The sequence below is a fragment of the Drosophila subpulchrella genome, unplaced genomic scaffold (assembly GCF_014743375.2).
Source record: "Drosophila subpulchrella strain 33 F10 #4 breed RU33 unplaced genomic scaffold, RU_Dsub_v1.1 Primary Assembly Seq43, whole genome shotgun sequence".
Lineage (NCBI taxonomy): Eukaryota > Metazoa > Arthropoda > Insecta > Diptera > Drosophilidae > Drosophila > Drosophila subpulchrella.
The window spans coordinates 1-24,902 of NW_023665646.1; positions in this window are offsets into that span (position 1 = coordinate 1).

Genomic DNA, 24,902 nt, shown 5'->3' on the forward strand with positions numbered 1-24,902 from the left:
TTTTCATCGTAATTATGTCATTGATTTTAATGTTGCGAAGGCTTACAGAAATGGACCGCCTCTAAAACTATAAAAGCCCGTAACTTGGTCAAAAGGAGTCCGATTTCGATACGGTATATCTTTATGGACTCGTGGAATGATTATTCTGCATCTGCATTAAAATATTTAACTTTATAGGTATTCAATATTTTCATCGTATTTATGTCATTGATTTTTATGTTGCGAAGGCTTACAGAAATGGACCTCCTCTAAAACTACAAGGCCCGTAACTTGGTCAAAAGGAGTCCGATTTCGATACGGTATATCTTTATGGACTCGTGGAATGATTATTCTGCATCTGCATTAAAATATTTAACTTTATAGCTATTCAACATTTTCATCGTAATTATGTCATTGATTTTTATGTTGCGAAGGCTTACAGAAATGGACCTCCTCTAAAACTATAAAAGCCCGTAACTTGGTCAAACAGAGTCCGATTTCGATACGGTATATCTTTATATACTCGTGGATTGATTATGCTGCTATCTGCATTAAAATATTTAACTTTAAGGGTAGTCAACATTTACACAGTTTTTATGTTCTTGATTTTAATGTTGCAAAGGCTTACAGAAATGTGCCTCCTTTAGAACTTTAAAAGCCCGTAACTTGGTCAAAACGAGTCCGATTTCGATACGGTATATCTTTATGGACTCGTGGAATGATTATTCTGCATCTGCATTAAAATATTTAACTTTATAGCTATTCAACATTTTCATCGTAATTATGTCATTGATTTTTATGTTGCGAAGGCTTACAGAAATGGACCTCCTCTAAAACTATAAAAGCCCGTAACTTGGTCAAAAAGAGTCCGATTTCGATACGGTATATCTTTATATACTCGTGGATTGATTATGCTGCTATCTGCATTAAAATATTTAACTTTAAGGGTAGTCAACATTTACACAGTTTTTATGTTCTTGATTTTAATGTTGCAAAGGCTTACAGAAATGTGCCACCTTTAGAACTTTAAAAGCCCGTAACTTGGTCAAAACGAGTCCGATTTCGATACGGTATATCTTTATGGACTCGTGGAATGATTATGCTGCATCTGCATTAAAATATTTAACTTTATAGGTATTCAACATTTTCATCGTATTTATGTCATTGATTTTTATGTTGCGAAGGCTTACAGAAATGGACCTCCTCTAAAACTATAAAAGCCCGTAACTTGGTCAAAAAGAGTCCGATTTCGATACGGTATATCTTTATATACTCGTAGATTGATTATGCTGCTATCTGCATTAAAATATTTAACTTTAAGGGTAGTCAACATTTACACAGTTTTTATGTTCTTGATTTTAATGTTGCCAAGGCTTACAGAAATGTACCTCCTTTAGAACTTTAAAAGCCCGTAACTTGGTCAAAAGGAGTCCGATTTCGATACGGTATATCTTTATGGACTCGTGGAATGATTATGCTGCCATCTGCATTAAAATATTTAACTTTCTAGGTATTCAACAGTTTCATCGTATTTATGTCATTGATTTTTATGTTGCGAAGGCTTACAGAAATGGACCTCCTCTAAACTATAAAAGCCCGTAACTTGGGCAAAAAGAGTCCGATTTCGATACGGTATATCTTTATGGACTCGTGGAATGATTATTCTGCATCTGCATTAAAATATTTAACTTTATAGCTATTCAACATTTTCATCGTAATTATGTCATTGATTTTTATGTTGCGAAGGCTTACAGAAATGGACCTCCTCTAAAACTATAAAAGCCCGTAACTTGGTCAAAAAGAGTCCGATTTCGATACGGTATATCTTTATATACTCGTGGATTGATTATGCTGCTATCTGCATTAAAATATTTAACTTTAAGGGTATTAAACATTTTCATCGTATTTATGTCATTGATTTTAATGTTGCGAAGGCTTACAGAAATGGAACTCCTCTAAAACTATAACCGTATGTCATTGATTTTTATGTTGCGAAGGCTTACAGAAATACGTCCTCTAAAACTATAAAAGCCCGTAACTTGGGCAAAAAGAGTCCGATTTCGATACGGTATATCTTTATGGACTCGTGGAATGATTATTCTGCATCTGCATTAAAATATTTAACTTTATAGGTATTCAACATTATCATCGTATTTATGTCATTGATTTTTATGTTGCGAAGGCTTACAGAAATGGACCTCCTCTAAAACTATAAAAGCCCGTAACTTGGTCAAAAAGAGTCCGATTTCGATACGGTATATCTTTATATACTCGTAGATTGATTATGCTGCTATCTGCATTAAAATATTTAACTTTAAGGGTAGTCAACACTTACACAGTTTTTATGTTCTTGATTTTAATGTTGCGAAGGCTTACAGAAATTGACCTCCTCTAAAACTATAAAAGCCCGTAACTTGGTCAAAAGGAGTCCGATTTCGATACGGTATATCTTTATGTACTCGTGGATTGATTATGCTGCTATCTGCATTAAAATTTTTAACTTTAAAGGTATTAAACATTTTCATCGTATTTATGTCATTGATTTTAATGTTGCGAAGGCTTACAGAAATGGAACTCCTCTAAAACTATAAAAGCCCGTAACTTGGTCAAAAGGAGTCCAATTTCGATACGGTATATCTTTATGGACTCGTAGAATGATTATGCTGCATCTGCATTAAAATATTTAACTTTATAGGTATTCAACATTTTCATCGTATTTATGTCATTGATTTTAATGTTACGAAGGCTTACAGAAATGGACTTCCTCTAAAACTACAAAGCCCGTAACTTGGCCATATCATTATGGAATCGTGGAATGATTATGCTGTTATGTGCATTTAAATATTTAATTTTGAAGGTAGTCAACATTTTCACCGTATTTATGGCATTGATTTTAATGTTGCGAAGGCTTACAGAAATGGACCTCCTCTAAAACTATAAAAGCCCGTAACTTGGGCAAAATGAGTCCGATTTCGATACGGTATATCTTTATGGACTCGTAGAATGATTATGCTGCCATCTGCATTAAAATATTTAACTTTAAGGGTAGTCAACACTTACACAGTTTTTATGTTATTGATTTTAATGTTGCGAGGGCTTAAAGAAATGTACCTCCTTTAGAACTTTAAAAGCCCGTAACTTGGTCAAAACGAGTCCGATTTCGATACGGTATAACTTTATGGACTCGTGGAAAATTTATTCTGCTATCTGCATTAAAATATTTAACTTTATAGGTATTCAACAGTTTCATCGTATTTATGTCATTGATTTTTATGTTGCGAAGGCTTACAGAAATGGACCTCCTCTAAAACTTTAAAAGCCCGTAACATGGTCAAAAGGAATCCTATTTCGATACGGTATATCTTTATGGACTCGTGGAATGATTATGCTGTTATGTGCATTTAAATACTTAATTTTAAAGGTATTCAACATTTTCATCGTAATTATGTCATTGATTTTAATGTTGCGAAGGCTTACAGAAATGGACCGCCTCTAAAACTATAAAAGCCCGTAACTTGGTCAAAAGGAGTCCGATTTCGATACGGTATATCTTTATGGACTCGTGGAATGATTATTCTGCATCTGCATTAAAATATTTAACTTTATAGGTATTCAATATTTTCATCGTATTTATGTCATTGATTTTTATGTTGCGAAGGCTTACAGAAATGGACCTCCTCTAAAACTACAAGGCCCGTAACTTGGTCAAAAGGAGTCCGATTTCGATACGGTATATCTTTATGGACTCGTGGAATGATTATTCTGCATCTGCATTAAAATATTTAACTTTATAGCTATTCAACATTTTCATCGTAATTATGTCATTGATTTTTATGTTGCGAAGGCTTACAGAAATGGACCTCCTCTAAAACTATAAAAGCCCGTAACTTGGTCAAAAAGAGTCCGATTTCGATACGGTATATCTTTATATACTCGTGGATTGATTATGCTGCTATCTGCATTAAAATATTTAACTTTAAGGGTAGTCAACATTTACACAGTTTTTATGTTCTTGATTTTAATGTTGCAAAGGCTTACAGAAATGTGCCTCCTTTAGAACTTTAAAAGCCCGTAACTTGGTCAAAACGAGTCCGATTTCGATACGGTATATCTTTATGGACTCGTGGAATGATTATGCTGCATCTGCATTAAAATATTTAACTTTATAGGTATTCAACATTTTCATCGTATTTATGTCATTGATTTTTATGTTGCGAAGGCTTACAGAAATGGACCTCCTCTAAAACTATAAAAGCCCGTAACTTGGTCAAAAGGAGTCCGATTTCGATATGGTATATCTTTATGGACTCGTGGAATGATTATGCTGCTATATGCATCAAAATATTTAACTTTAAAGGTATTTAACATTTTCATCGTATATATGTCATTGATTTTAATGTTGCGAAGGCTTACAGAAATGGTCCTACTCTAAAACTATAAAAGCCCGTAACTTGATCAAAAGGAATCCGATTTCGATACGGTATATCTTTATGGACTCGTGGATTGATTATTCTGCTATCTGCATTAAAATATTTAACTTTAAAGGTAGTCAGCATTTACACAGTTTTTATGTTATTGAATTTAATGTTGCGAAGGCTTACAGAAATGGACCTCCTTTAAAACTTTAAAAGCCCGTAACATGGTCAAAAGGAATCCGATTTCGATACGGTATATCTTTATGGACTCGTGGAATGATTATGCTGTTATGTGCATTTAAATACTTAATTTTAAAGGTATTCAACATTTTCATCGTAATTATGTCATTGATTTTAATGTTGCGAAGGCTTACAGAAATGGACCGCCTCTAAAACTATAAAAGCCCGTAACTTGGTCAAAAGGAGTCCGATTTCGATACGGTATATCTTTATGGACTCGTGGAATGATTATTCTGCATCTGCATTAAAATATTTAACTTTATAGGTATTCAATATTTTCATCGTATTTATGTCATTGATTTTTATGTTGCGAAGGCTTACAGAAATGGACCTCCTCTAAAACTACAAGGCCCGTAACTTGGTCAAAAGGAGTCCGATTTCGATACGGTATATCTTTATGGACTCGTGGAATGATTATTCTGCATCTGCATTAAAATATTTAACTTTATAGCTATTCAACATTTTCATCGTAATTATGTCATTGATTTTTATGTTGCGAAGGCTTACAGAAATGGACCTCCTCTAAAACTATAAAAGCCCGTAACTTGGTCAAACAGAGTCCGATTTCGATACGGTATATCTTTATATACTCGTGGATTGATTATGCTGCTATCTGCATTAAAATATTTAACTTTAAGGGTAGTCAACATTTACACAGTTTTTATGTTCTTGATTTTAATGTTGCAAAGGCTTACAGAAATGTGCCTCCTTTAGAACTTTAAAAGCCCGTAACTTGGTCAAAACGAGTCCGATTTCGATACGGTATATCTTTATGGACTCGTGGAATGATTATTCTGCATCTGCATTAAAATATTTAACTTTATAGCTATTCAACATTTTCATCGTAATTATGTCATTGATTTCTATGTTGCGAAGGCTTACAGAAATGGACCTCCTCTAAAACTATAAAAGCCCGTAACTTGGTCAAAAAGAATCCGATTTCGATACGGTATATCTTTATATACTCGTGGATTGATTATGCTGCTATCTGCATTAAAATATTTAACTTTAAGGGTAGTCAACATTTACACAGTTTTTATGTTCTTGATTTTAATGTTGCAAAGGCTTACAGAAATGTGCCTCCTTTAGAACTTTAAAAGCCCGTAACTTGGTCAAAACGAGTCCGATTTCGATACGGTATATCTTTATGGACTCGTGGAATGATTATGCTGCATCTGAATGTCTTTATGGACTCGTGGAATGATTATGCTGCATCTGCATTAAAATATTTAACTTTATAGGTATTCAACATTTTCATCGTATTTATGTCATTGATTTTTATGTTGCGAAGGCTTACAGAAATGGACCTCCTCTAAAACTATAAAAGCCCGTAACTTGGGCAAAAAGAGTCCGATTTCGATACGGTATATCTTTATGGACTCGTGGAATGATTATTCTGCATCTGCATTAAAATATTTAACTTTATAGGTATTCAACATTTTCATCGTATTTATGTCATTGATTTTTATGTTGCAAAGGCTTACAGAAATGGACCTCCTCTAAAACTATAAAAGCCCGTAACTTGGTCAAAAAGAGTCCGATTTCGATACGGTATATCTTTATATACTCGTAGATTGATTATGCTGCTATCTGCATTAAAATATTTAACTTTAAGGGTAGTCAACATTTACACAGTTTTTATGTTCTTGATTTTAATGTTGCCAAGGCTTACAGAAATGTACCTCCTTTAGAACTTTAAAAGCCCGTAACTTGGTCAAAAGGAGTCCGATTTCGATACGGTATATCTTTATGGACTCGTGGAATGATTATGCTGCCATCTGCATTAAAATATTTAACTTTCTAGGTATTCAACAGTTTCATCGTATTTATGTCATTGATTTTTATGTTGCGAAGGCTTACAGAAATGGACCTCCTCTAAACTATAAAAGCCCGTAACTTGGGCAAAAAGAGTCCGATTTCGATACGGTATATCTTTATGGACTCGCGGAATGATTATTCTGCATCTGCATTAAAATATTTAACTTTATAGCTATTCAACATTTTCATCGTAATTATGTCATTGATTTGTATGTTGCGAAGGCTTACAGAAATGGACCTCCTCTAAAACTATAAAAGCCCGTAACTTGGTCAAAAAGAGTCCGATTTCGATACGGTATATCTTTATATACTCGTGGATTGATTATGCTGCTATCTGCATTAAAATATTTAACTTTAAGGGTATTAAACATTTTCATCGTATTTATGTCATTGATTTTAATGTTGCGAAGGCTTACAGAAATGGAACTCCTCTAAAACTATAACCGTATGTCATTGATTTTTATGTTGCGAAGGCTTACAGAAATACGTCCTCTAAAACTATAAAAGCCCGTAACTTGGGCAAAAAGAGTCCGATTTCGATACGGTATATCTTTATGGACTCGTGGAATGATTATTCTGCATCTGCATTAAAATATTTAACTTTAAAGGTATTAAACATTTTCATCGTATTTATGTCATTGATTTTAATGTTGCGAAGGCTTACAGAAATGGAACTCCTCTAAAACTATAAAAGCCCGTAACTTGGTCAAAAAGAGTCCGATTTCGATACGGTATATCTTTATATACTCGTAGATTGATTATGCTGCTATCTGCATTAAAATATTTAACTTTAAGGGTAGTCAACATTTACACAGTTTTTATGTTCTTGATTTTAATGTTGCGAAGGCTTACAGAAATGTACCTCCTTTAGAACTTTAAAAGCCCGTAACTTGGTCAAAAAGAGTCCGATTTCGATACGGTATATCTTTATATACTCGTGGATTGATTATGCTGCTATCTGCATTAAAATATTTAACTTTAAGGGTAGTCAACATTTACACAGTTTTTATGTTCTTGATTTTAGTGTTGCAAAGGCTTACAGAAATGTGCCTCCTTTAGAACTTTAAAAGCCCGTAACTTGGTCAAAACGAGTCCGATTTCGATACGGTATATCTTTATGGACTCGTGGAATGATTATGCTGCATCTGCATTAAAATATTTAACTTTATAGGTATTCAACATTTTCATCGTATTTATGTCATTGATTTTTATGTTGCGAAGGCTTACAGAAATGGACCTCCTCTAAAACTATAAAAGCCCGTAACTTGGTCAAAAGGAGTCCGATTTCGATAGGGTATATCTTTATGGACTCGTGGAATGATTATGCTGCTATATGCATCAAAATATTTAACTTTAAAGGTATTCAACATTTTCATCGTATATATGTCATTGATTTTAATGTTGCGAAGGCTTACAGAAATGGTCCTACTCTAAAACTATAAAAGCCCGTAACTTGATCAAAAGGAATCCGATTTCGATACGGTATATCTTTATGGACTCGTGGATTGATTATTCTGCTATCTGCATTAAAATATTTAACTTTAAAGGTAGTCAGAATTTACACAGTTTTTATGTTATTGAATTTAATGTTGCGAAGGCTTACAGAAATGGACCTCCTTTAAAACTTTAAAAGCCCGTAACATGGTCAAAAGGAATCCGATTTCGATACGGTATATCTTTATGGACTCGTGGAATGATTATGCTGTTATGTGCATTTAAATACTTAATTTTAAAGGTATTCAACATTTTCATCGTAATTATGTCATTGATTTTAATGTTGCGAAGGCTTACAGAAATGGACCGCCTCTAAAACTATAAAAGCCCGTAACTTAGTCAAAAGGAGTCCGATTTCGATACGGTATATCTTTATGGACTCGTGGAATGATTATTCTGCATCTGCATTAAAATATTTAACTTTATAGGTATTCAATATTTTCATCGTATTTATGTCATTGATTTTAATGTTGCGAAGGCTTACAGAAATGGAACTCCTCTAAAACTATAACCGTATGTCATTGATTTTTATGTTGCGAAGGCTTACAGAAATACGTCCTCTAAAACTATAAAAGCCCGTAACTTGGGCAAAAAGAGTCCGATTTCGATACGGTATATCTTTATGGACTCGTGGAATGATTATTCTGCATCTGCATTAAAATATTTAACTTTAAAGGTATTAAACATTTTCATCGTATTTATGTCATTGATTTTAATGTTGCGAAGGCTTACAGAAATGGAACTCCTCTAAAACTATAAAAGCCCGTAACTTGGTCAAAAAGAGTCCGATTTCGATACGGTATATCTTTATATACTCGTAGATTGATTATGCTGCTATCTGCATTAAAATATTTAACTTTAAGGGTAGTCAACATTTACACAGTTTTTATGTTCTTGATTTTAATGTTGCAAAGGCTTACAGAAATGTGCCTCCTTTAGAACTTTAAAAGCCCGTAACTTGGTCAAAACGAGTCCGATTTCGATACGGTATATCTTTATGGACTCGTGGAATGATTATGCTGCATCTGCATTAAAATATTTAACTTTATAGGTATTCAACATTTTCATCGTATTTATGTCATTGATTTTTATGTTGCGAAGGCTTACAGAAATGGACCTCCTCTAAAACTATAAAAGCCCGTAACTTGGTCAAAAGGAGTCCGATTTCGATATGGTATATCTTTATGGACTCGTGGAATGATTATGCTGCTATATGCATCAAAATATTTAACTTTAAAGGTATTTAACATTTTCATCGTATATATGTCATTGATTTTAATGTTGCGAAGGCTTACAGAAATGGTCCTACTCTAAAACTATAAAAGCCCGTAACTTGATCAAAAGGAATCCGATTTCGATACGGTATATCTTTATGGACTCGTGGATTGATTATTCTGCTATCTGCATTAAAATATTTAACTTTAAAGGTAGTCAGCATTTACACAGTTTTTATGTTATTGAATTTAATGTTGCGAAGGCTTACAGAAATGGACCTCCTTTAAAACTTTAAAAGCCCGTAACATGGTCAAAAGGAATCCGATTTCGATACGGTATATCTTTATGGACTCGTGGAATGATTATGCTGTTATGTGCATTTAAATACTTAATTTTAAAGGTATTCAACATTTTCATCGTAATTATGTCATTGATTTTAATGTTGCGAAGGCTTACAGAAATGGACCGCCTCTAAAACTATAAAAGCCCGTAACTTGGTCAAAAGGAGTCCGATTTCGATACGGTATATCTTTATGGACTCGTGGAATGATTATTCTGCATCTGCATTAAAATATTTAACTTTATAGGTATTCAATATTTTCATCGTATTTATGTCATTGATTTTTATGTTGCGAAGGCTTACAGAAATGGACCTCCTCTAAAACTACAAGGCCCGTAACTTGGTCAAAAGGAGTCCGATTTCGATACGGTATATCTTTATGGACTCGTGGAATGATTATTCTGCATCTGCATTAAAATATTTAACTTTATAGCTATTCAACATTTTCATCGTAATTATGTCATTGATTTTTATGTTGCGAAGGCAATGGACCTCCTCTAATAAAAGCCCGTAACTTGGTCAAACAGAGTCCGATTTCGATACGGTATATCTTTATATACTCGTGGATTGATTATGCTGCTATCTGCATTAAAATATTTAACTTTAAGGGTAGTCAACATTTACACAGTTTTTATGTTCTTGATTTTAATGTTGCAAAGGCTTACAGAAATGTGCCTCCTTTAGAACTTTAAAAGCCCGTAACTTGGTCAAAACGAGTCCGATTTCGATACGGTATATCTTTATGGACTCGTGGAATGATTATTCTGCATCTGCATTAAAATATTTAACTTTATAGCTATTCAACATTTTCATCGTAATTATGTCATTGATTTTTATGTTGCGAAGGCTTACAGAAATGGACCTCCTCTAAAACTATAAAAGCCCGTAACTTGGTCAAAAAGAATCCGATTTCGATACGGTATATCTTTATATACTCGTGGATTGATTATGCTGCTATCTGCATTAAAATATTTAACTTTAAGGGTAGTCAACATTTACACAGTTTTTATGTTCTTGATTTTAATGTTGCAAAGGCTTACAGAAATGTGCCTCCTTTAGAACTTTAAAAGCCCGTAACTTGGTCAAAACGAGTCCGATTTCGATACGGTATATCTTTATGGACTCGTGGAATGATTATGCTGCATCTGCATTAAAATATTTAACTTTATAGGTATTCAACATTTTCATCGTATTTATGTCATTGATTTTTATGTTGCGAAGGCTTACAGAAATGGACCTCCTCTAAAACTATAAAAGCCCGTAACTTGGGCAAAAAGAGTCCGATTTCGATACGGTATATCTTTATGGACTCGTGGAATGATTATTCTGCATCTGCATTAAAATATTTAACTTTATAGGTATTCAACATTTTCATCGTATTTATGTCATTGATTTTTATGTTGCGAAGGCTTACAGAAATGGACCTCCTCTAAAACTATAAAAGCCCGTAACTTGGTCAAAAAGAGTCCGATTTCGATACGGTATATCTTTATATACTCGTGGATTGATTATTCTGCTATCTGCATTAAAATATTTAACTTTAAAGGTAGTCAGAATTTACACAGTTTTTATGTTATTGAATTTAATGTTGCGAAGGCTTACAGAAATGGACCTCCTTTAAAACTTTAAAAGCCCGTAACATGGTCAAAAGGAATCCGATTTCGATACGGTATATCTTTATGGACTCGTGGAATGATTATGCTGTTATGTGCATTTAAATACTTAATTTTAAAGGTATTCAACATTTTCATCGTAATTATGTCATTGATTTTAATGTTGCGAAGGCTTACAGAAATGGACCGCCTCTAAAACTATAAAAGCCCGTAACTTGGTCAAAAGGAGTCCGATTTCGATACGGTATATCTTTATGGACTCGTGGAATGATTATTCTGCATCTGCATTAAAATATTTAACTTTATAGGTATTCAATATTTTCATCGTATTTATGTCATTGATTTTTATGTTGCGAAGGCTTACAGAAATGGACCTCCTCTAAAACTACAAGGCCCGTAACTTGGTCAAAAGGAGTCCGATTTCGATACGGTATATCTTTATGGACTCGTGGAATGATTATTCTGCATCTGCATTAAAATATTTAACTTTATAGCTATTCAACATTTTCATCGTAATTATGTCATTGATTTTTATGTTGCGAAGGCAACTATAAAAGCCCGTAACTTGGTCAAACAGAGTCCGATTTCGATACGGTATATCTTTATATACTCGTGGATTGATTATGCTGCTATCTGCATTAAAATATTTAACTTTAAGGGTAGTCAACATTTACACAGTTTTTATGTTCTTGATTTTAATGTTGCAAAGGCTTACAGAAATGTGCCTCCTTTAGAACTTTAAAAGCCCGTAACTTGGTCAAAACGAGTCCGATTTCGATACGGTATATCTTTATGGACTCGTGGAATGATTATTCTGCATCTGCATTAAAATATTTAACTTTATAGCTATTCAACATTTTCATCGTAATTATGTCATTGATTTTTATGTTGCGAAGGCTTACAGAAATGGACCTCCTCTAAAACTATAAAAGCCCGTAACTTGGTCAAAAAGAATCCGATTTCGATACGGTATATCTTTATATACTCGTGGATTGATTATGCTGCTATCTGCATTAAAATATTTAACTTTAAGGGTAGTCAACATTTACACAGTTTTTATGTTCTTGATTTTAATGTTGCAAAGGCTTACAGAAATGTGCCTCCTTTAGAACTTTAAAAGCCCGTAACTTGGTCAAAACGAGTCCGATTTCGATACGGTATATCTTTATGGACTCGTGGAATGATTATGCTGCATCTGCATTAAAATATTTAACTTTATAGGTATTCAACATTTTCATCGTATTTATGTCATTGATTTTTATGTTGCGAAGGCTTACAGAAATGGACCTCCTCTAAAACTATAAAAGCCCGTAACTTGGGCAAAAAGAGTCCGATTTCGATACGGTATATCTTTATGGACTCGTGGAATGATTATTCTGCATCTGCATTAAAATATTTAACTTTATAGGTATTCAACATTTTCATCGTATTTATGTCATTGATTTTTATGTTGCGAAGGCTTACAGAAATGGACCTCCTCTAAAACTATAAAAGCCCGTAACTTGGTCAAAAAGAGTCCGATTTCGATACGGTATATCTTTATATACTCGTGGATTGATTATGCTGCTATCTGCATTAAAATATTTAACTTTAAGGGTAGTCAACATTTACACAGTTTTTATGTTCTTGATTTTAATGTTGCCAAGGCTTACAGAAATGTACCTCCTTTAGAACTTTAAAAGCCCGTAACTTGGTCAAAAGGAGTCCGATTTCGATACGGTATATCTTTATGGACTCGTGGAATGATTATGCTGCCATCTGCATTAAAATATTTAACTTTCTAGGTATTCAACAGTTTCATCGTATTTATGTCATTGATTTTTATGTTGCGAAGGCTTACAGAAATGGACCTCCTCTAAACTATAAAAGCCCGTAACTTGGGCAAAAAGAGTCCGATTTCGATACGGTATATCTTTATGGACTCGTGGAATGATTATTCTGCATCTGCATTAAAATATTTAACTTTATAGCTATTCAACATTTTCATCGTAATTATGTCATTGATTTGTATGTTGCGAAGGCTTACAGAAATGGACCTCCTCTAAAACTATAAAAGCCCGTAACTTGGTCAAAAAGAGTCCGATTTCGATACGGTATATCTTTATATACTCGTGGATTGATTATGCTGCTATCTGCATTAAAATATTTAACTTTAAGGGTATTAAACATTTTCATCGTATTTATGTCATTGATTTTAATGTTGCGAAGGCTTACAGAAATGGAACTCCTCTAAAACTATAACCGTATGTCATTGATTTTTATGTTGCGAAGGCTTACAGAAATACGTCCTCTAAAACTATAAAAGCCCGTAACTTGGGCAAAAAGAGTCCGATTTCGATACGGTATATCTTTATGGACTCGTGGAATGATTATGCTGCTATCTGCATTAAAATATTTAACTTTAAGGGTAGTCAACATTTACACAGTTTTTATGTTCTTGATTTTAATGTTGCCAAGGCTTACAGAAATGTACCTCCTTTAGAACTTTAAAAGCCCGTAACTTGGTCAAAAGGAGTCCGATTTCGATACGGTATATCTTTATGGACTCGTGGAATGATTATGCTGCCATCTGCATTAAAATATTTAACTTTCTAGGTATTCAACAGTTTCATCGTATTTATGTCATTGATTTTTATGTTGCGAAGGCTTACAGAAATGGACCTCCTCTAAACTATAAAAGCCCGTAACTTGGGCAAAAAGAGTCCGATTTCGATACGGTATATCTTTATGGACTCGTGGAATGATTATTCTGCATCTGCATTAAAATATTTAACTTTAAAGGTATTAAACATTTTCATCGTATTTATGTCATTGATTTTAATGTTGCGAAGGCTTACAGAAATGGAACTCCTCTAAAACTATAAAAGCCCGTAACTTGGTCAAAAAGAGTCCGATTTCGATACGGTATATCTTTATATACTCGTAGATTGATTATGCTGCTATCTGCATTAAAATATTTAACTTTAAGGGTAGTCAACATTTACACAGTTTTTGTTCTTGATTTTAATGTTGCGAAGGCTTACAGAAATGTACCTCCTTTAGAACTTTAAAAGCCCGTAACTTGGTCAAAAAGAGTCCGATTTCGATACGGTATATCTTTATATACTCGTGGATTGATTATGCTGCTATCTGCATTAAAATATTTAACTTTAAGGGTAGTCAACATTTACACAGTTTTTATGTTCTTGATTTTAATGTTGCAAAGGCTTACAGAAATGTGCCTCCTTTAGAACTTTAAAAGCCCGTAACTTGGTCAAAACGAGTCCGATTTCGATACGGTATATCTTTATGGACTCGTGGAATGATTATGCTGCATCTGCATTAAAATATTTAACTTTATAGGTATTCAACATTTTCATCGTATTTATGTCATTGATTTTTATGTTGCGAAGGCTTACAGAAATGGACCTCCTCTAAAACTATAAAAGCCCGTAACTTGGTCAAAAGGAGTCCGATTTCGATATGGTATATCTTTATGGACTCGTGGAATGATTATGCTGCTATATGCATCAAAATATTTCACTTTAAAGGTATTCAACATTTTCATCGTATATATGTCATTGATTTTAATGTTGCGAAGGCTTACAGAAATGGTCCTACTCTAAAACTATAAAAGCCCGTAACTTGATCAAAAGGAATCCGATTTCGATACGGTATATCTTTATGGACTCGTGGATTGATTATTCTGCTATCTGCATTAAAATATTTAACTTTAAAGGTAGTCAGAATTTACACAGTTTTTATGTTATTGAATTTAATGTTGCGAAGGCTTACAGAAATGGACCTCCTTTAAAACTTTAAAAGCCCGTAACATGGTCAAAAGGAATCCGATTTCGATACGGTATATCTTTATGGACTCGTGGAATGATTATGCTGTTATGTGCATTTAAATACTTAATTTTAAAGGTATTCAACATTTTCATCGTAATTATGTCATTGATTTTAATGTTGCGAAGGCTTACAGAAATGGACCGCCTCTAAAACTATAAAAGCCCGTAACTTAGTCAAAAGGAGTCCGATTTCGATACGGTATATCTTTATGGACTCGTGGAATGATTATTCTGCATCTGCATTAAAATATTTAACTTTATAGGTATTCAATATTTTCATCGTATTTATGTCATTGATTTTTATGTTGCGAAGGCTTACAGAAATGGACCTCCTCTAAAACTACAAGGCCCGTAACTTGGTCAAAAGGAGTCCGATTTCGATACGGTATATCTTTATGGACTCGTGGAATGATTATTCTGCATCTGCATTAAAATATTTAACTTTATAGCTATTCAACATTTTCATCGTAATTATGTCATTGATTTTTATGTTGCGAAGGCTTACAGAAATGGACCTCCTCTAAAACTATAAAAGCCCGTAACTTGGTCAAACAGAGTCCGATTTCGATACGGTATATCTTTATATACTCGTGGATTGATTATGCTGCTATCTGCATTAAAATATTTAACTTTAAGGGTAGTCAACATTTACACAGTTTTTATGTTCTTGATTTTAATGTTGCAAAGGCTTACAGAAATGTGCCTCCTTTAGAACTTTAAAAGCCCGTAACTTGGTCAAAACGAGTCCGATTTCGATACGGTATATCTTTATGGACTCGTGGAATGATTATTCTGCATCTGCATTAAAATATTTAACTTTATAGCTATTCAACATTTTCATCGTAATTATGTCATTGATTTTTATGTTGCGAAGGCTTACAGAAATGGACCTCCTCTAAAACTATAAAAGCCCGTAACTTGGTCAAAAAGAGTCCGATTTCGATACGGTATATCTTTATATACTCGTGGATTGATTATGCTGCTATCTGCATTAAAATATTTAACTTTAAGGGTAGTCAACATTTACACAGTTTTTATGTTCTTGATTTTAATGTTGCAAAGGCTTACAGAAATGTGCCTCCTTTAGAACTTTAAAAGCCCGTAACTTGGTCAAAACGAGTCCGATTTCGATACGGTATATCTTTATGGACTCGTGGAATGATTATGCTGCATCTGCATTAAAATATTTAACTTTATAGGTATTCAACATTTTCATCGTATTTATGTCATTGATTTTTATGTTGTTAAGGCTTACAGAAATGGACCTCCTCTAAAACTATAAAAGCCCGTAACTTGGGCAAAAAGAGTCCGATTTCGATACGGTATATCTTTATGGACTCGTGGAATGATTATTCTGCATCTGCATTAAAATATTTAACTTTATAGGTATTCAACATTTTCATCGTATTTATGTCATTGATTTTTATGTTGCGAAGGCTTACAGAAATGGACCTCCTCTAAAACTATAAAAGCCCGTAACTTGGTCAAAAAGAGTCCGATTTCGATACGGTATATCTTTATATACTCGTAGATTGATTATGCTGCTATCTGCATTAAAATATTTAACTTTAAGGGTAGTCAACATTTACACAGTTTTTATGTTCTTGATTTTAATGTTGCCAAGGCTTACGGAAATGTACCTCCTTTAGAACTTTAAAAGCCCGTAACTTGGTCAAAAGGAGTCCGATTTCGATACGGTATATCTTTATGGACTCGTGGAATGATTATGCTGCCATCTGCATTAAAATATTTAACTTTCTAGGTATTCAACAGTTTCATCGTATTTATGTCATTGATTTTTATGTTGCGAAGGCTTACAGAAATGGACCTCCTCTAAACTATAAAAGCCCGTAACTTGGGCAAAAAGAGTCCGATTTCGATACGGTATATCTTTATGGACTCGTGGAATGATTATTCTGCATCTGCATTAAAATATTTAACTTTATAGCTATTCAACATTTTCATCGTAATTATGTCATTGATTTGTATGTTGCGAAGGCTTACAGAAATGGACCTCCTCTAAAACTATAAAAGCCCGTAACTTGGTCAAAAAGAGTCCGATTTCGATACGGTATATCTTTATATACTCGTGGATTGATTATGCTGCTATCTGCATTAAAATATTTAACTTTAAGGGTATTAAACATTTTCATCGTATTTATGTCATTGATTTTAATGTTGCGAAGGCTTACAGAAATGGAACTCCTCTAAAACTATAACCGTATGTCATTGATTTTTATGTTGCGAAGGCTTACAGAAATACGTCCTCTAAAACTATAAAAGCCCGTAACTTGGGCAAAAAGAGTCCGATTTCGATACGGTATATCTTTATATACTCGTGGATTGATTATGCTGCTATCTGCATTAAAATATTTAACTTTAAAGGTATTAAACATTTTCATCGTATTTATGTCATTGATTTTAATGTTGCGAAGGCTTACAGAAATGGAACTCCTCTAAAACTATAAAAGCCCGTAACTTGGTCAAAAGGAGTCCAATTTCGATACGGTATATCTTTATGGACTCGTAGAATGATTATGCTGCATCTGCATTAAAATATTTAACTTTATAGGTATTCAACATTATCATCGTATTTATGTCATTGATTTTTATGTTGCGAAGGCTTACAGAAATGGACCTCCTCTAAAACTATAAAAGCCCGTAACTTGGTCAAAAAGAGTCCGATTTCGATACGGTATATCTTTATATACTCGTAGATTGATTATGCTGCTATCTGCATTAAAATATTTAACTTTAAGGGTAGTCAACATTTACACAGTTTTTATGTTCTTGATTTTAATGTTGCGAAGGCTTACAGAAATGTACCTCCTTTAGAACTTTAAAAGCCCGTAACTTGGTCAAAAGGAGTCCGATTTCGATACGGTATATCTTTATGGACTCGTGGAATGATTATGCTGCCATCTGCATTAAAATATTTAACTTTCTAGGTATTCAACAGTTTCATCGTATTTATGTCATTGATTTTTATGTTGCGAAGGCTTACAGAAATTGACCTCCTCTAAAACTATAAAAGCCCGTAACTTGGTCAAAAGGAGTCCGATTTCGATACGGTATATCTTTATGTACTCGTGGATTGATTATGCTGCTATCTGCATTAAAATTTTTAACTTTAAAGGTATTAAACATTTTCATCGTATTTATGTCATTGATTTTAATGTTGCGAAGGCTTACAGAAATGGAACTCCTCTAAAACTATAAAAGCCCGTAACTTGGTCAAAAGGAGTCCAATTTCGATACGGTATATCTTTATGGACTCGTAGAATGATTATGCTGCATCTGCATTAAAATATTTAACTTTATAGGTATTCAACATTTTCATCGTATTTATGTCATTGATTTTAATGTTACGAAGGCTTACAGAAATGGACTTCCTCTAAAACTACAAAGCCCGTAACTTGGCCATATCATTATGGAATCGTGGAATGATTATGCTGTTATGTGCATTTAAATATTTAATTTTGAAGGTAGTCAACATTTTCACCGTATTTATGGCATTGATTTTAATGTTGCGAAGGCTTACAGAAATGGACCTCCTCTAAAACTATAAAAGCCCGTAACTTGGGCAAAAGGAGTCCGATTTCGATACGGTATATCTTTATGGACTCGTAGAATGATTATGCTGCCATCTGCATTAAAATATTTAACTTTAAGGGTAGTCAACACTTACACAGTTTTTATGTTATTGATTTTAATGTTGCGAGGGCTTAAAGAAATGTACCTCCTTTAGAACTTTAAAAGCCCGTAACTTGGTCAAAACGAGTCCGATTTCGATACGGTATAACTTTATGGACTCGTGGAAAATTTATTCTGCTATCTGCATTAAAATATTTAACTTTATAGGTATTCAACAGTTTCATCGTATTTATGTCATTGATTTTTATGTTGCGAAGGCTTACAGAAATGGACCTCCTCTAAAACTTTAAAAGCCCGTAACATGGTCAAAAGGAATCCGATTTCGATACGGTATATCTTTATGGACTCGTGGAATGATTATGCTGTTATGTGCATTTAAATACTTAATTTTAAAGGTATTCAACATTTTCATCGTAATTATGTCATTGATTTTAATGTTGCGAAGGCTTACAGAAATGGACCGCCTCTAAAACTATAAAAGCCCGTAACTTGGTCAAAAGGAGTCCGATTTCGATACGGTATATCTTTATGGACTCGTGAAATGATTATTCTGCATCTGCATTAAAATATTTAACTTTATAGGTATTCAATATTTTCATCGTATTTATGTCATTGATTTTTATGTTGCGAAGGCTTACAGAAATGGACCTCCTCTAAAACTACAAGGCCCGTAACTTGGTCAAAAGGAGTCCGATTTCGATACGGTATATCTTTATGGACTCGTGGAATGATTATTCTGCATCTGCATTAAAATATTTAACTTTATAGCTATTCAACATTTTCATCGTAATTATGTCATTGATTTTTATGTTGCGAAGGCTTACAGAAATGGACCTCCTCTAAAACTATAAAAGCCCGTAACTTGGTCAAACAGAGTCCGATTTCGATACGGTATATCTTTATATACTCGTGGATTGATTATGCTGCTATCTGCATTAAAATATTTAACTTTAAGGGTAGTCAACATTTACACAGTTTTTATGTTCTTGATTTTAATGTTGCAAAGGCTTACAGAAATGTGCCTCCTTTAGAACTTTAAAAGCCCGTAACTTGGTCAAAACGAGTCCGATTTCGATACGGTATATCTTTATGGACTCGTGGAATGATTATTCTGCATCTGCATTAAAATATTTAACTTTATAGCTATTCAACATTTTCATCGTAATTATGTCATTGATTTTTATGTTGCGAAGGCTTACAGAAATGGACCTCCTCTAAAACTATAAAAGCCCGTAACTTGGTCAAAAGAGTCCGATTTCGATACGGTATATCTTTATATACTCGTGGATTGATTATGCTGCTATCTGCATTAAAATATTTAACTTTAAGGGTAGTCAACATTTACACAGTTTTTAAGTTCTTGATTTTAATGTTGCAAAGGCTTACAGAAATGTGCCTCCTTTAGAACTTTAAAAGCCCGTAACTTGGTCAAAACGAGTCCGATTTCGATACGGTATATCTTTATGGACTCGTGGAATGATTATGCTGCATCTGCATTAAAATATTTAACTTTATAGGTATTCAACATTTTCATCGTATTTATGTCATTGATTTTTATGTTGCGAAGGCTTACAGAAATGGACCTCCTCTAAAACTATAAAAGCCCGTAACTTGGTCAAAAGGAGTCCGATTTCGATATGGTATATCTTTATGGACTCGTGGAATGATTATGCTGCTATATGCATCAAAATATTTAACTTTAAAGGTATTCAACATTTTCATCGTATATATGTCATTGATTTTAATGTTGCGAAGGCTTACAGAAATGGTCCTACTCTAAAACTATAAAAGCCCGTAACTTGATCAAAAGGAATCCGATTTCGATACGGTATATCTTTATGGACTAGTGGATTGATTGTTCTGCTATCTGCATTAAAATATTTAACTTTAAAGGTAGTCAGCATTTACACAGTTTTTATGTTATTGAATTTAATGTTGCGAAGGCTTACAGAAATGGACCTCCTTTAAAACTTTAAAAGCCCGTAACATGGTCAAAAGGAATCCGATTTCGATACGGTATATCTTTATGGACTCGTGGAATGATTATGCTGTTATGTGCATTTAAATACTTAATTTTAAAGGTATTCAACATTTTCATCGTAATTATGTCATTGATTTTAATGTTGCGAAGGCTTACAGAAATGGACCGCCCCTAAAACTATAAAAGCCCGTAACTTGGTCAAAAGGAGTCCGATTTCGATACGGTATATCTTTATGGACTCGTGGAATGATTATTCTGCATCTGCATTAAAATATTTAACTTTATAGGTATTCAATATTTTCATCGTATTTATGTCATTGATTTTTATGTTGCGAAGGCTTACAGAAATGGACCTCCTCTAAAACTACAAGGCCCGTAACTTGGTCAAAAGGAGTCCGATTTCGATACGGTATATCTTTATGGACTCGTGGAATGATTATTCTGCATCTGCATTAAAATATTTAACTTTATAGCTATTCAACATTTTCATCGTAATTATGTCATTGATTTTTATGTTGCGAAGGCTTACAGAAATGGACCTCCTCTAAAACTATAAAAGCCCGTAACTTGGTCAAACAGAGTCCGATTTCGATACGGTATATCTTTATATACTCGTGGATTGATTATGCTGCTATCTGCATTAAAATATTTAACTTTAAGGGTAGTCAACATTTACACATTTATTATGTTCTTGATTTTAATGTTGCAAAGGCTTACAGAAATGTGCCTCCTTTAGAACTTTAAAAGCCCGTAACTTGGTCAAAACGAGTCCGATTTCGATACGGTATATCTTTATGGACTCGTGGAATGATTATTCTGCATCTGCATTAAAATATTTAACTTTATAGCTATTCAACATTTTCATCGTAATTATGTCATTGATTTTTATGTTGCGAAGGCTTACAGAAATGGACCTCCTCTAAAACTTAAAAGCCCGTAACTTGGTCAAAAAGAGTCCGATTTCGATACGGTATATCTTTATATACTCGTGGATTGATTATGCTGCTATCTGCATTAAAATATTTAACTTTAAGGGTAGTCAACATTTACACAGTTTTTATGTTCTTGATTTTAATGTTGCAAAGGCTTACAGAAATGTGCCTCCTTTAGAACTTTAAAAGCCCGTAACTTGGTCAAAACGAGTCCGATTTCGATACGGTATATCTTTATGGACTCGTGGAATGATTATGCTGCATCTGCATTAAAATATTTAACTTTATAGGTATTCAACATTTTCATCGTATTTATGTCATTGATTTTTATGTTGCGAAGGCTTACAGAAATGGACCTCCTCTAAAACTATAAAAGCCCGTAACTTGGGCAAAAAGAGTCCGATTTCGATACGGTATATCTTTATGGACTCGTGGAATGATTATTCTGCATCTGCATTAAAATATTTAACTTTATAGGTATTCAACATTTTCATCGTATTTATGTCATTGATTTTTATGTTGCGAAGGCTTACAGAAATGGACCTCCTCTAAAACTATAAAAGCCCGTAACTTGGTCAAAAAGAGTCCGATTTCGATACGGTATATCTTTATATACTCGTAGATTGATTATGCTGCTATCTGCATTAAAATATTTAACTTTAAGGGTAGTCAACATTTACACAGTTTTTATGTTCTTGATTTTAATGTTGCCAAGGCTTACAGAAATGTACCTCCTTTAGAACTTTAAAAGCCCGTAACTTGGTCAAAAGGAGTCCGATTTCGATACGGTATATCTTTATGGACTCGTGGAATGATTATGCTGCCATCTGCATTAAAATATTTAACTTTCTAGGTATTCAACAGTTTCATCGTATTTATGTCATTGATTTTTATGTTGCGAAGGCTTACAGAAATGGACCTCCTCTAAACTATAAAAGCCCGTAACTTGGGCAAAAAGAGTCCGATTTCGATACGGTATATCTTTATGGACTCGTGGAATGATTATTCTGCATCTGCATTAAAATATTTAACTTTATAGCTATTCAACATTTTCATCGTAATTATGTCATTGATTTTTATGTTGCGAAGGCTTACAGAAATGGACCTCCTCTAAAACTATAAAAGCCCGTAACTTGGTCAAAAAGAGTCCGATTTCGATACGGTATATCTTTATATACTCGTGGATTGATTATGCTGCTATCTGCATTAAAATATTTAACTTTAAGGGTATTAAACATTTTCATCGTATTTATGTCATTGATTTTAATGTTGCGAAGGCTTACAGAAATGGAACTCCTCTAAAACTATAACCGTATGTCATTGATTTTTATGTTGCGAAGGCTTACAGAAATACGTCCTCTAAAACTATAAAAGCCCGTAACTTGGGCAAAAAGAGTCCGATTTCGATACGGTATATCTTTATGGACTCGTGGAATGATTATTCTGCATCTGCATTAAAATATTTAACTTTATAGGTATTCAACATTATCATCGTATTTATGTCATTGATTTTTATGTTGCGAAGGCTTACAGAAATGGACCTCCTCTAAAACTATAAAAGCCCGTAACTTGGTCAAAAAGGGTCCGATTTCGATACGGTATATCTTTATATACTCGTAGATTGATTATGCTGCTATCTGCATTAAAATATTTAACTTTAAGGGTAGTCAACATTTACACAGTTTTTATGTTCTTGATTTTAATGTTGCGAAGGCTTACAGAAATGTACCTCCTTTAGAACTTTAAAAGCCCGTAACTTGGTCAAAAGGAGTCCGATTTCGATACGGTATATCTTTATGGACTCGTGGAATGATTATGCTGCCATCTGCATTAAAATATTTAACTTTCTAGGTATTCAACAGTTTCATCGTATTTATGTCATTGATTTTTATGTTGCGAAGGCTTACAGAAATTGACCTCCTCTAAAACTATAAAAGCCCGTAACTTGGTCAAAAGGAGTCCGATTTCGATACGGTATATCTTTATGTACTCGTGGATTGATTATGCTGCTATCTGCATTAAAATTTTTAACTTTAAAGGTATTAAACATTTTCATCGTATTTATGTCATTGATTTTAATGTTGCGAAGGCTTACAGAAATGGAACTCCTCTAAAACTATAAAAGCCCGTAACTTGGTCAAAAGGAGTCCAATTTCGATACGGTATATCTTTATGGACTCGTAGAATGATTATGCTGCATCTGCATTAAAATATTTAACTTTATAGGTATTCAACATTTTCATCGTATTTATGTCATTGATTTTAATGTTACGAAGGCTTACAGAAGTGGACCTCCTCTAAAACTATAAAAGCCCGTAACTTGGTCAAAAGTAGTCCGATTTCGATACGGTATATCTATATGGAATCGTGGATTGATTATGCTGCTATCTGCATTAAAATATTTAACTTTATAGGTATTCAACAGTTTCATCGTATTTATGCCATTGATTTTAATGTTGCGAAGGCTTACAGAAATGGACCTCCTCTAAAACTATAAAAGCCCGTAACTTGGTCAAAAGGAGTCCGATTTCGATATGGTATATCTTTATGGACTCGTGGAATGATTATGCTGCTATATGCATCAAAATATTTAACTTTAAAGGTATTCAACATTTTCATCGTATATATGTCATTGATTTTAATGTTGCGAAGGCTTACAGAAATGGTCCTACTCTAAAACTATAAAAGCCCGTAACTTGATCAAAAGGAATCCGATTTCGATACGGTATATCTTTATGGACTCGTGGATTGATTATTCTGCTATCTGCATTAAAATATTTAACTTTAAAGGTAGTCAGCATTTACACAGTTTTTATGTTATTGAATTTAATGTTGCGAAGGCTTACAGAAATGGACCTCCTTTAAAACTTTAAAAGCCCGTAACATGGTCAAAAGGAATCCGATTTCGATACGGTATATCTTTATGGACTCGTGGAATGATTATGCTGTTATGTGCATTTAAATACTTAATTTTAAAGGTATTCAACATTTTCATCGTAATTATGTCATTGATTTTAATGTTGCGAAGGCTTACAGAAATGGACCGCCTCTAAAACTATAAAAGCCCGTAACTTGGTCAAAAGGAGTCCGATTTCGATACGGTATATCTTTATGGACTCGTGGAATGATTATTCTGCATCTGCATTAAAATATTTAACTTTATAGGTATTCAATATTTTCATCGTATTTATGTCATTGATTTTTATGTTGCGAAGGCTTACAGAAATGGACCTCCTCTAAAACTACAAGGCCCGTAACTTGGTCAAAAGGAGTCCGATTTCGATACGGTATATCTTTATGGACTCGTGGAATGATTATTCTGCATCTGCATTAAAATATTTAACTTTATAGCTATTCAACATTTTCATCGTAATCATGTCATTGATTTTTA